At 40.9% G+C, this 10,855-nt stretch overlaps 1 pseudogene; it reads left to right on the top strand.

Annotated features, from left to right (window-relative positions):
* The first annotated feature begins 1,205 nt into the window (after positions 1-1,205).
* LOC111180344 (elongation factor 1-gamma pseudogene) lies at positions 1,206-2,875 on the top strand (annotated as a pseudogene).
* Positions 2,876-10,855: the final 7,980 nt, after the last annotated feature.

The raw sequence follows: 10,855 nt of genomic DNA, 5'->3' as shown, positions 1-10,855 counted from the left end.
GATCAAGTTAATATCTTATCTCAATTCTTTTAAATCCTTTGACAATCACTTCTAGTCTTCTCACTGTTTCAGCACCTGATTTAATTATCTTGAATAATTATCTGATTATCTAGTACCTATAAAGTATAGGTGTTGCTCCAATAAAATTACAAGCTTTTTGTTGATTGAGATTGTATCTTAAAACTTGTTTATCTCACTTAAATATTAGAATAAAGTAGAACATCTATGAATTGGACTTAACAAACTTTGGAGAACTGAATTATATTACCTTTCATTATATTATTCAGAATGTGATTACTAGTTTTAGAACTGCTTCTAAAGGCATGAATGTAGCCAATTACCCATAAATGTGTGTGAATGGAGTGGTTTGGAGATGGGAGGGGACATTTAAGCTCATCCGTTTCTTCAACAAATTGTCATTGCACACCTCTCGTTTATCAGGCAGTGGGTAGACATTGATAAATAAAATTCGGGGCCAAAAAGTTTTTGGAACTTACAATCAAATTTGAGATAAAAGATACTATGTAAGTTATTAGACACATAGACATGGTACTTATAAACTGTTTTGAATGCTCTGACATTAGCAAGGTGCAGTGATGGAGAAAAATGGATGAAGGGAAGGAAGAGCATGATTTAGACAGGCTAAAGGAATGACCTTGCTAGAGGGTTGCCGTTTACACTGGGATCCAGAAGAGGGGAGCCAGTCATATGGAGAGGGGGCTGGGACTTTTCAGGTTCTGGCAACAGTATGTGAAAAGGCTTAAAAGTAGGGACAAAAGAAAGAAATAATAGACTTTGAAGCATTAAAGAGAAGCCAGCAAGTTGAGGGCAGACTAGCATGAGACAGGATGGAGATGTCAGGATTCCAGATCATGCAGGGCATCCTTGGCCATGTAAAAAAGACTGTGCATCTAATTTAAACTAAAATGTGAGTTGGTTTGTTCCTTAAGGTCAGCTTTACAGCTGTGTGGAAACAGATTAAAGAATACCCAATAGGACAAAATGTTTATTTTTTATTTATTTATATTTTTTCGTGAAAACTATGTCATTCATTGAACTATATCACCTCGATAAGGGAAAATCCTGATATCACCTAAAGTTAGATATTTTTAAATTTTACAACAGGTTATTAGACAATTGTCAGGTTTTCTTTTTAATGGTAGTTGTTTCATCACTCCTGGAGATACCTAACATTTTATTTTTTAGTAGTGATTAAAAAAAAAAATGCCTCTACTTCAGCTTCACTAAACTTCATTTTCATCAACACGCTGAGGAAATGGTTTTCTGTCTCAGTCGTCTGTGACCAGGGAGGGCATTCTGAGATGTCTTTGTAGGATGCCTCACTCTGTATCTGGGTATAGGCAAACCCGCAACTGGAGTTTTCTGATGAAAGTATTCCTCAGTAATCTTTGATACTGTCAAGTTCAAAAGCATCTTTTTGCCTCTGTTTAAATAACTAACTTGGCCCTTTCTCTGCAGAATCACATGGTGGCTGGGACCCTGTACCCATATCCTGAAAACTGGAGGGCCTTCAAGCCCCTCATTGCCACTCAGTGCAGCAGGGCTCAGGTCTGCGTGCTCACCGCACCACCCCACTTCCATTTTGGCCAAACCAAACACACCCCCGAATTTCTCCATAAATTTCCTGCTGGCAAGGTTCCAGCCTTTGAGGGTGACGATGGATTCTGTGTGTTCCAGAGCAACGCCATTGCCTACTATGTGAGCAACGAGGACTGCAGGGAAGTACTCCCAAAGCAGCAGCCCAGGTGGTGCAGGGGGGGAGCCTTGCTGATAGCAACATAGTTCCCCCAGCCAGAACCTGGGTGTTCCACACCCTTGAGCATCATGCACCGCAACAAGCAGACCACAGAGAATGCAAAGCAGGAGGTGAGGTGAATTCTGGGGCCGCTGGACGCTCACTTGAAGACAAGGACCTTTCTGGTGGGTGAACGTGTGATACTGGCTGACATCACAGTTGTCTGCACCCTGTTGTGGCTTTATAAACAGGTTCTGGAAGCTTCTTTATGCCAGGCCTTCCCTAATCCAAACCGCTGGTTCCTCACCTGCATTAACCAGCCCCAGTTCTGGGCTGTCTTGGGGGAGGTGAAACTCTGTGAGAAAATGGCCCAATTTGATGCTAAAAAGTTTGCAGAGAGCCAGCCTAAAAAAGGACACCCCACAGAAAGAGAAAGCTTCTGCGAGAAGAGAAGCAGAAGCCCCAGGCCGAGCGGAAAGAGAAGAAGACGGCTGCCCCTGCTACTGAGGAGGAGCTGGATGGACGTGTGCAGGCAGTGGCTGCTGAGCCGAAGGCCAATGATCCCTTTGCCCCCCTGCCCAAAAGCACCTTTGTGTTGGATGAATTTAAGCGCAAGCACTCCAACGAGGACACACTCTCCGTGGCGCTGCCGTACTTTGGGGAGCACTTTGATAAAGATGGCTGGTCCCTGTGGTACGCCGAGGACTGCTTCCCTGAAGAGCTCACCCAGACCTTCATGAGCTGCAACCTCATCACTGGAATGTTCCAGCGATTGGACAAACTGAGGAAGAATGCCTTTGCCGGTGTCATTCTCTTTGGAAGCAACAATAGCGGCTCCATTTCTGGAGTCTGGGTCTTCCGAGGCCAGGAGCTTGCCTTTCCGCTGAGTCCAGATTGGCAGGGGTACTATGAGTCATACACATGCTGGAAACTGGATCCCAGCAGCGAGGAGACTCAGACTGGTTCGAGAATACTCTTCCTGGGATGGGGCCTTCCAGCACGTGGGCAAAGCCTTCAATCCGGGCAAGATCTTCAAGGGAACATCTCTTGCCATCGCCTAGCTGCCCGCACCTGCCCTTCAGGGAGAATGGGGGTCATTAAAGGAAACTGAACATCGAACCCTTTCCTGCGCTGCCTCCTTTGTGGGTGATGGCTTCTTCAAAGGGGAGTAGATATGTTGAAGCAGGGTGTTGTCTATACCTGCAGGACCTCCCTGTGCAGGAGAGGAGTCTTCAAAAGAGCAGGAAGAGAGGCCTCTCCTCAGTTTTGATTTTTTTTTTTTTTAATTGCCTTGCCTCTCCTGTGATGACCGTCTTCTAGCCTAGCTGGGAAAGATTGGATGTAGTTAGGAGGTGGTGACACGGGGCTTTGTAACTACCTAATTCCAAATCTTCCCTCTTGAAGGGGGAGAATACCTGCTGACAGGGTGAGAGCACAGCATATGCAGAACGACTTAACACTACTGCCCTGCTTCCCGCAGCTGCCCTGTGAGCTGGGGCGGCAGCCGTATCCAAGAGTCATAGTTTCAACACTTCAGACAAAGAGGCACAGACTCCTTGGAACAGATACTGGCCTGTGGGCCCTAACCTGGCTGTGGATCATCTCTGGGGTATCCCTACTTTCTCACAAGGAAGTGGGGTTCAGAGATTTAAGCAACTTGCCTGTGATCACACATCTTAGGTAGTGGAGGCAAGATTTTGAACTCAGTGGGTGTCACTGGAGCCTGTACCCTAAACACGCCCTAGCGCTTCCTGCAATGTAGAGCAGTCATAAATGTCCTTTAACAACCAAAAAAAAAAAAAACCCAAAACTAATTTGAATCACTTCATCCTTACATTTAATTCAGTTAATGTCTTTCCTCATCTATTACCTTAGCCTCAATTTGTCAGCTGATAATTTTTCTAAGCATCTCAAGGAGCTCAGAGTAAGCTAATTGTGGTTCTGTGGAGCTGGACCTTTGGGAGGAAAGAAAAAGCTGGTATCTACATTCCCTAATCTGTAATATCCTTTCCATTTCACATAGAAAATGGCCTAACTCAACCAAATTAGCAGAAGACATGTAGGAGTTTAGCTTACATGGCCCTTATGTGATTGCTGTCATAAAATCACGAAACGCATACAATTTTAAACTGATCTTGAAGTGAGATGAGTAGATGTTAAATAATACGCTATTTTCTCGCAATGTGTTTCAGTGACAAATTCCATTTTAAACAGTTACGTGATTACAAGCTCTGAAATTAAATTTCATGGTGAATAATTAAGCACCACTCTTCAGAGTCCCTGGGAGAAGCCACATTCTCTGCAGCACGTACACTTGGAATAATCGATTGGGAGTCAATTGGCAAAGTACTTCAGATTTAATTTGCAGTCCTGAAGGATCCTCCTTCAGCAGTTAGGGACTCTGCTGCAGCCCCTGCTGTCCCATTTTGGTGGGGAAAAAAAGCAGGATTTTATCTTGCTTTGGTACTGTTTCACACTATGGTATAAGATTCCTCAATTGATTGTGAAAGATACTCATACAAGAGAGTTCCTATTTATTTAAACATCTTTTAGAGTCACAGGTGGAAACAATGAAAAACATAATTTAAGAATTCTTGTTCACTGTTTTTTATTCTGGAATTCAGGGGATAGTTGATGTGGGAGTGTTGTATAGAAAAAAGACCCATGGCCTTTTTTTTGAGGAAAAAAGTCTAGATTTCAGCCACTTGGGATCTGGAGCAAATGGGCTAAATTCTCTGTGTCTCAGTGGCTTTATCTGTAAAATGGGTATAGTAATATTTCTCAAAGTTGTTGTGACGAGTAAATGATATTATAAATAAAAGACTCCTCACACAGTGCTTGGCCAGAGTAGACAGTTTTCTCTAAGGATGAAGTCTAGATCATTCCTTACTCACAGACCAGAGAAAGTTTATAAGGATGGTATTCAATGCTATTTCCATTTTCAAAAAATTTTACCTGCCTTGAATATAGACAAGACAGGGGTTTGAGTGAAACATCAGTCTCTCCCCACAATAATGCTGCTTCCTCAGCCCAGTGTAGTCTTTCTGGGCTCTGCCACTGATGGAGAGCTGGATACTGGCAGTGTTGGTGAAAAGCAGGAGTCAGCAAACATTTTTTTGTAAAAGACCAGATTGTGGGCATCGACTTAACTCTGACAGTTTGTGTCCCATCGACTTAACTCTGCTGTTGTAGTGAGAAAGCAGCCATAGACAACATGTAAATAAATAAGTACACTGTTTTCCAATAAAACTTTATTTATGGACACTGAAATTTGAATTTCCAATAATTTTCACTTTTCACAAAATGTTACTCTTCTTTTTATTTTTTCCAACCATTTAAAAATGTAAAAGTATTTTAAAAGGAGAGAGTTGTGTGGCTTCACTCTTGTCAAAAAAGTAAGAGGCAAGGACATCCACAGAAAAATAGGGGATCAAGATCTGATGGGAAAGAGGTAGATGTTTTGGGATAAAACAGGAGTTTTAGAGTCAGAACTGGGTTTGAATCCTATTTTCTCCCTTCATTGGCTCTCTGACTCTAAACACAAGGCTGCTGAACATCTGTCTCGCTCAGTGTTTTCATTTATAAAATGGTGATAAAAATACCTACCTGAGTGGGCTATTGTAAGGATTAAATAAATTATTCTATACAATGGTTCTTGTATACAGAAGGTACTTAATAAATGCCATTGTGACTAATCTTTTTGTTCCTATGTGGTAGGCAGAATAATGGCCCTCTAAAAATGTCCATGTCCTGATCATCATAGGAACCTGTGGATAAGTTTTAATGCAAAGGGGAATTAAGGTTGCTAATCAGCTGACCTTCAGATGCGGGAGATGATCCTGGGTCATCCAGGTGGGCCAAGGTAATCACAAGAGTCCTTATAAGTGGAAGGGAGGCAGAACAGAGAAAACCAGAGAGATGGCAGTGAAGAGGAGGACTTGCCCAACGTCTCTGGCTTTAAAGATGGGAGGGAGCCACAAACCAAGGAATGCCAGCAGCCTCTAGATGCTGGAAAAGGTGAGCAAATGGATTATCTCCTAGAACCACCTAAAAGAAATGCGGCCCTGCCAAGCCTTGATTTTAGCTTAGTGAGACTCATTTTGGACTTCTGTCTTCCAGAACTGTAGGATAATAAATTTGTGTTGTTTTAAGGCACTAAGTTTATAGTAATTGGTTACAGCAGCAATAGGAAACTAATACAGACTGTTACTATTATTATCCATGCGAAGAAAGCTGGTTGTCCACAAAAGTATATGCTTCCCCCTTCCTTAGTGCAGAGATTTTTATGGGACTGGGTGCTGTCAAAAATCTAGAAATAGCACAATTAAAACCACCAAATTAATAAATGATTAATAAATTCAGTAAGAGTTATTGTGTATCTAAGAACAATTTGCAAACTGGGAGCTTTCAAATGCAAAGACTCCCATGAAGCTCAGGGGTGTGGTGTTACAGGATGGCTTATAAAGTGAAAATGAGGAAGCTGTTAACCTTTACAATGATTGGTTATTACAATGGGGGTTTCCAGATGGTAGGAGCTTGGTAAAAAGTGATTATCTCATACCATTTTTAGGAAGATGGCTTAAGTTTCTTTTCTGATTGTCACATGCATTTACAAGAAATAACCTAAGTATTGCTTATATTCATGAAATGAGATTTCGTTTTACTAACATGGCTTTTGTCTGCTCAGGGAATTCTCAGATCTGGACTCCATTTTATATTTAATTTGAACAGTTTTCCCCTTTTGTTCATTCTCTCTACAAGCTTAGAGCGTGACTAACTAGTAGAGTGTTACTCGCCATTGCCACAGTTAATGGAGTCAGGCTGAAAAATCACATATTTGCTGTTTCCATTGCTTGAGTAGTCAGGACGGAGGGTCATGTAGTCGTTCTTCCCAACAGTTGCCTGTCATCGTGGAGGTGGGCGGACAGGTCATTTAGTTCTTCCAGTTGCCTAATCCTCATGGCTATTTGATGTGTGAGTGGCTGCTGAAAGGCATTTTAAATTGCCCTTGAGAGGATACAAGGCACTAGAGAGGTTAATATGATGGCTCTAAGGAGAATATTAGCCGAGGATTGAAAAATGCCCAAGAACAGAGATTCGCAGGAGACAATATTTAACCAATTAAATAAATCAAATGGGTTATAATAAAATACAGCGTTCACCACTTTTTTTTAAAATGGATAATGTGTACGTATTTGGGTTTCAATTTTTTCCGAGTTATTTACATAGGCACAATATGGTGTATTAGCAATCACACATCCTCACGATTACTTAGGACAAGATGAACATATGGATGTTTTTATCAGGAAGTGAAATGAAAGTTCACCTGAAATGTTTTCATTTCAGGAGGTGAATGAAGTTTTACCATTCTCGGTAAAACTTGCGTTCCGATGATCTGTCTCCCTCCACTGTCTCTCATGCCTCCCAGCCAATCTTCAGCCCACTTGGTCGGGAACTGCTCCCGTCAAATCTTCCAACCCCCTCTGTGTTCCTGAACTCAGACACTTCTCTGGCCTCACCTTGGCCGCTCCGCAGGACCTGACACAGCTGACTCCTCCCTCCCTGAAGCCCTTTTTTCTCTTGGCTTCCAAGAGACCACCCACCACGCCGTCCTGGTGTGACCCCACCTCTGGCCTCCTGTTCAGTCTCCTCTGCCTCCCTCTCTTCTTTCCAGCCCCTAAATGGTCAGGGGCTGCAGAGCCCAGCTCCGTCTGCCCTCCCCAGCAGGCTGATCTCACCCAGCCCTGCTTTCAATATCACACAGCCTGATGGTTCCCACATTTCTATTTCTGGCTGGCACCTCTCCTGAATACGCAAAAAAAAGAAAAAGGAAAAAAAAGTTTTTTTAAAAAATAAAGGCTTTTTATTTATTTTATTTATTTCTTAAATTAATTAATTTATTTTTTGGCTGCGTTGGGTCTTCGTTGCTGCGCACAGGCTTTCTCTAGTTGCGGGGAGCGAGGGCTACTCTTCGTTGCGGTGCGCGGGCTTCTCCTTGCGGTGGCTTCTCTTGTCGTGGAGCACGGGCTCTAGGCATGTGGGCTTCAGTAGTTGTGGCTCATGGGCTCAGTAGTGTGGCTTGCAAGCTCCAGAGCGCAGGCTCAGCAATTGCAGGGCACAGGCTTGGTTGCTTCCCTGCGTGTGGGATCTTCCCGGACTAGGACTTGAACCCATGTCCCCTGCAGTGGCAGGCGGACTCTTATTAACCACTGCGCCACCAGGGAAGTCCTAAGGTGTTGTAGGTGAGCTTCTACTAAATCAGGCCTCTATGTGATGTGAGCAATCAAGTAATTTAACAAGATGCATTTCTATGGAAACAAAAGAAAAACAAAGTTTAATTTTAAACAAAGGTTAAAAGGTTAACAAAGGTTAAAGTTCAAGTAAATTACCAATTTAGTTTCTGCGTCTGGGGAGCAGCCAGTTGAGAAAATTTCTAGATTTGAGTTTGAAGCATCTTTACATGGAATGGGGTTGGCAGTTTCAGTCTGACAGATTTTCCTGGTTTGCAGTTTGACTGGATCTGATGTTATTGGGTGTTCTGGTGAACTCTCTTAAGTGGCCCATATAGCAACAGGCATGAAGGCTGTTCACATGTGATCTGTTGTGGTACTTTCTGTGACATTTACAAGTAGATAACAAAACCTCAAAGGCAATGAATAGGACTAGAATCTGATAACCGGTACACCAGAGTTATCTATTGAAATACATTTTTTTTATAGTCGTCACATTTTTATCAAAGATACTGTGAAACAAATTTGTTTGTAAAGTAAGTCTAATCTTATTAAACTTGGCTTGATTATTTACATAAATATAAGAATATGAGTATGCATTTTCTTAAAAATGACATTTCAATCAAAGCTTGGGTCATATCTAAGAGACTTTACTGGCTTCATAAAGTCAACCTTAGTTCTTTAAATTGTTTAGTGATAAGGAATCTCAGATTAGACCTCTAAAGTCTCTTTAAGCTAAGCAGTTTAGCCTAATTGTTTTCTGTTGTTTCTATTGTCTAATTGTTTTCTATTACACAAGGAGAACAGATTCTTATTGAACTTATGTAAGTACATATATTGTCATGAAAAATAAGAATATTTCATAAGAGTTTCTGAATTCTGGAGGGATCAAGGTGGGAGAATAACAAATGTTTCAACTTTTGTTGACAAAATATATTTTACCATTTGCTGTGAGTTATATATAGCTTAAAAGGGACGAGAAGAAAAAAGAGTCTTTTAAATCTGGAAAACAAAACATTAAAGAGCAGTGGGGTTTTTTTTGGTTTTTTTTTTTGTGGTACGCAGACCTCTCACTGTTGTGGCCTCTCCCGTTTCGGAGCACAGGCTCCGGATGCGCGGGCTCAGCGGCCATGGCTCACGGGCCCAGCCTCTCCGCGGCATGTTGGGACCTTCCCGGACCGGGGTACGAACCCGTGTCCCCTGCATCGACAGGTGGACTTAAAGAGCAATGTTTTGAATGAAGTCATGAAAATTATAATTATCTTCATCAGTACATTCAATCTCCTGTAATTCTTATTTTGCTTCATCTTGGGTTAGCAGCTTTATGAATCATTTTTCCAATAGTTTCAGAAATTCTTACCTAGTTCAGTGTTACAATCTTAAAGTGATCAGAAACTTCTATTCTGCAGTACTTGTCAAGGTTTTTTCCATGCATATCTTTGAAGATGAAGCATATTTGCCTATAGTTGATTGTAAAAGCTTTCAGAGAAGAATTGAGAATAAAACAATAACCATGAATGACAAAAGACTTAAAAATATTCACGGTTAAAGATCTGTTGATAGTTCATACCCACACAAAAACTAACGCAATTGATGAGTAAATTTGGTTATATTTGTGATATACAGTAGTTGGAATTATGAATGATAACATTGTACCAGGCCATATCAGAATTTTAGGAATTTCATATAATTTCTGAATTACTTATATTAATAAGATATACCTATGTAAATATAATCTAAGGAGGTTAAATATTATTTTTATTTGACGATATTTCCTATGCAATTTAACATCAAATAAGCTTAAATAAATTAACATTTCTCTTTTATAAGGAGAGAGAAGAAATCTTTTGAGATCTTCCAGGAGCCCTCTGGAAAATCCCAAAGTTAGTTCAAGGTCAAAAAGACTTCATTCAGGGCTTCCCTGGTGGCGCAGTGGTTGAGAGTCCACCTGCCGATGCAGGGGACACAGGTTCGTGACCCGTCTGGGAAGATCCCACATGCCGCGGAGCAGCTGGGCCCGTGACCCATGGCCGCTGAGCCTGCGCGTCCAGAGCCTGTGCTCTGCAACGGGAGAGGCCACAACAGTGAGAGGCCCGCGTACCGCAAAAAAAAAAAAAGAAAGACTTCATTCAAAATTTGATTTGAGGAAGTTTGTCCAAAATGTCAAAAGGTTTAAAACATTTGATCAAATAGGAGCATAAGTCACTGTGAAACAATATTTAGTTATCCCTTTAACCAAAGTGACAATGAAAAGATTTGCATTGCAAATACAGAAAATTACCTGGTTATAAAAACAAACATACAAACAAAACCCTTAGCTCATTTAAAATGGAAAAGACTCAGTTTTTCTAAGTAATCAAAGTCCTGATAAAGGCTATGTAGAACATAGGAAGTATTTTCAAAGATGCAGAATCTTTGTTTTCCTAGGCAGATTACATTTACATAAAGAAAGACCCTTTATAAACTTTTACTAAGAGTGGATCAATAATCCACAAAATTTGTGGCTTTAACAGAGAGAAAATTAAACTCTAGTTTTGTATCACTACATTAGTGAGCTCATTTAAGGAAAACCTTATAAATCTATCCAATTTAGCCAGCTTTGACCTCACAACATAATTTCTTTTCCACAAACCTTCTGAAAATTTTCTATATCCATTTAGGATTTATCTTACTCTTTTTCCTTTTGTTCTGGAATAACCAGTCATTTTATTTTAGACAACATTACTCTTTTTCTGTAACAGAAATGCACGCTATATTCCTTGCGTACTCTTCATGTCAAAATACATCCCATTATCTTCCCATACTTTGCATATAAAGTTGTTTCCCTTCACTCTTACTGTTTCTAGTAGTTCTATTTTTATATATTGAT

This window comes from Delphinapterus leucas, chromosome 17 (genome assembly GCF_059928025.1).
Source record: "Delphinapterus leucas isolate spDelLeu-1000000601 "Yukka" chromosome 17, BTC_Dleu_Yukka2, whole genome shotgun sequence".
In the NCBI taxonomy this organism is placed as follows: domain Eukaryota; kingdom Metazoa; phylum Chordata; class Mammalia; order Artiodactyla; family Monodontidae; genus Delphinapterus; species Delphinapterus leucas.
Note: the sequence above shows the minus strand (reverse complement) of the source record. Positions and strands in the feature narration are given on the sequence as shown.